Source organism: Haplochromis burtoni, unplaced genomic scaffold (assembly GCF_018398535.1).
Source record: "Haplochromis burtoni strain Fernald_Lab_line unplaced genomic scaffold, NCSU_Asbu1 Contig_806, whole genome shotgun sequence".
In the NCBI taxonomy this organism is placed as follows: domain Eukaryota; kingdom Metazoa; phylum Chordata; class Actinopteri; order Cichliformes; family Cichlidae; genus Haplochromis; species Haplochromis burtoni.
The window spans coordinates 143,700-147,204 of NW_024583167.1; positions in this window are offsets into that span (position 1 = coordinate 143,700).

Genomic DNA, 3,505 nt, shown 5'->3' on the forward strand with positions numbered 1-3,505 from the left:
TCGTTACTTGAAAAAAGTAATCGGATTACAGTAACGCGTTACTGTAATCCATTACTGCCCATCTCTGGTGTTATGTCAGTGTATTGAGTTTTGTAGGCAGAACGACCCGAATGTTGCATTATTTTTATTGCGTTTTTGTGCTGCTGTGGTTCAACAGTGGCCTTAAAAAGTCTTTAATTATTGCTCACATGTGGGAGGGAACATTTTATCAAATCCACCCCGGGACTGGGAGGTAGCATATTTAATGAGGAACAGATTAAGGTCGCACAGAGTTCATGTTAGTCTGAGAATGGCTCGCAGATGAGCCGCTCAAAGGCAGCTGTAGTTAGTTTGGCATCAGAGCAGTGGGGTCACCCTCAGGGGTCAGGGATGGTGACCTGTGTGTTTCAGGTCAGTTTTTTCAGTCTTAAAGGTTAATTTTTAATCACTTTAATAATTCGTCAGGCATCAAACAGGTGAAAACTGATTCTACTGTCAGTAGATCATCTTTAGGTGCAGAGAGGACTCAGATGTGTGTGCATCATCTGTCTACGTTTATGTCTTATCCCTGCACAGTTAGTGTGGAGGACCCACAACTCATTAAAGACATGAAAGGGCTATTCAATTCTATTCTATCAGAAACAGCACATCGTGTTTCATGTTTAAACACACTGCTGATCATTGGTAACATGTGATGGGAGCTTTCCGATGAAGCGCAAACTTCCTGCGGCTGGAAGCAGAATCAGTCATTTGAGTACTTTAGGGTAAAAGCTGCCTCGGCCTCGGCTCAGTGTCGCTCTGACTCTGCAGCTCGCTTCAGTTTCAGCGTCACTCGCCCCGCGTTTGGTGACACTGAGCGACTCGTCGAAGCTGAAGTGGAAAACGAAACACTCGCCGAGATCTCATTTCTCCACAGAGGAGCTCCACGCTTCCTTCCTTCTTTCTTTCTTTTCTGTCTAAATGTGACTGAAGCTGCACTTCCTGCCTCTCTGCTGCTCTCTCTTCTTCTCTGTAAACATAAACTGAAGCGTTAAACCGCTTCCTGTGACGAAGCTCACAGGTTTTACTTTGATTCATAGATGCAAACACAAGGACGAGGACAGTTCTGTCCATGAACACTTACTGAGAAACTACAAGAGACATCATTGTTTCCATGTGACTCAAAGGGAACAAGCAGCAGGAAATCAAAGTGTTTGTTTGTTTCATGAAAAACTACAAACTGCATATTAATCCTTTATTTTCTGAATGAGAAACATGGATCATTACAGAGCAATCGCTTCAAACAGCACATCTCTGAACCGCGTCTCCGATTCAAATTCAGCACATAAGCATCAACAAAACCAAAGTGAAACCACCAAAATAAAACAACCATCCACCCATCCACCCATCGACCATCCATCCATCGACCATCCATCCATCGATCATCCAACCTTTGATCTGTATTTTATCTCCTTACTTTTGACTTTCAGCAAAACTCAGATGTTCACAAACTTTTGTGTTTAATGAGGAGTCAGCATTCCAATTATCCAATCAGAATCAGGCGATGACAGTGCACTTTATTTTTGAGTTTATAACTGACTGACCACTGGAGGAGTTTTACAGGACACACACACAAGGACAGAAAAGTGAGGAGAAAAACTGCAGGATACAGAATAGTCCTAACACCAGCTGGTTGACTGTGTAACAGTAAATTAACTACAGATTTTTCCTGGCAGGTTCGATAGCTCGCAGTTTAAACCAAACTGAGTTTTTTGGGGCAATAATGAGCTGATTCTCAATACTTGGTCCGTTTTTTAAGTATTTCACCAGCAAAAACAACATATAAGAGAAAATGAACAATAAGTAATTACAAAGGTCTGTGTTTGTCTAATATGTATCTGCTTTGATGACATCAGGCTACAGATTAGTACTTTTATTTTTAACTTTTTTGACTTGTTACCTCGTTCATTTACATCATTATTTTAAAAGTGTATTTAATTCTGTAGTTTTGTTTATTTTGTAGTTTTTCATTTAAGTTTCAACTGAAGTAGTTCTAGTTTTTATAAGACTTGAACATAATTATTGTTGCACTTTAACCAGCTGCACACTTCTGTCACAGTTTTTTTCAAAATCAAATAAACTAATGAAGCAGCTGACATATTTACAGTTTGTGAGTTTGCTTCTGTTTCTCCTTTGTGTAGATTTTATTGATATAGTTTTCCAAGTTTATAAAATCGTTTCATTGAGTTTCATTGTTTTTAAAACTTTTAGTGTTATTTTAGTGTAGTTAAAAACATGTTCACATCAAGTCTTAGTTTGAGTGAACAGTAATGATCTTGTGGAGCTAACATCACATCAGAGCTTTTGATTCTTCTGCCCATTTGAAAACTTTTTGCTTTGACACTGCACACTGAAGTGTTACTGCAGTAATGTGATTACTTTTTGAAAGTGCTCTTTGAGACACGGAGCACTTCATTAAAGTGTCTGGGGACTCCAGCCGACGACACATGTAGCTGACGTCAGCTGTCCATAAACTTTTGACCGTCAATGTTTCCATATGTTTTGTGCATCTCTGCTGTTGCTGGATTTCTTACCATGTTGAGTCAGCAGTTGCAAAGCGAAGGCTCGCGCGCCACCTCGCACCCTGAGGGGGTGGCCAGGATGCAGTGGGGCCTGAGGTTGGGAAATTTCCAGAAGTTCTTAGAAATGTTTAATTTTTGTTGAATGCATCAGAGTTTCATTTACTGCTTTCCAGGATGAAGCTTTATTTAAACCACAACATGACACAGACTCTCATCAGAACCACAACAACCACCAGAGGAAGAACCAGATCAGCGCAGACCTCCGACACCTCCAACACCTCCAACCCTGCAGCACCCCTGCCAACGGTGAGTGTCTCGACTCAGATATCAAAGCACTGAAGCAGTTTTAGATCAGCTGTGGGCTTTATTGATATCCTCAGATTAATCCTCAGACTTCTGGATTAAACATATTTCATTAGAACAACAGCTTGAAACCTGATGCCATTATTGATTTTCTATTGCTCAGTCAGCTGTTGAACTTTCAGTTACTGTTTCCTAAAATCTTTGATCATTTATGTCTGCGACAGCTTTATTTGTAATTTGATGAATGAAGTCTGCAGTTTGGAAAAACATCAGCTGGTTTTTAACCCTGTGAAACAGAAATGTGGCAAATATGAAACATTTTTGTGTCACAGGGTTTCAGAGCTCTACATCATCAGTGCCAAAAAAAACCCCTGATCCTTCAAAAAATACCAAGTAAAACTCAAATTTATAATGATTTTGTTCCTAATTAGTTAGAAGGTTTAAAAGAGGTTTTGAGGGTTTTAATAAAGTTTGAAGACTTTTTGGCGTTATGCCCTGGCTGCCTGCGAGCTCTGTGCTGTTGAATAAAGTTGCATTTTGAACAATTTGGCTTCGGGTCCCTCTGTGCCGGTGATTAAAAGCCCCTGATGATTAGCAGTAAGGCGCTAACGAAGGCGCTTTAAGTTTCATTTCAGGGCCAAAGCTTCAGATAAGTGACTCAT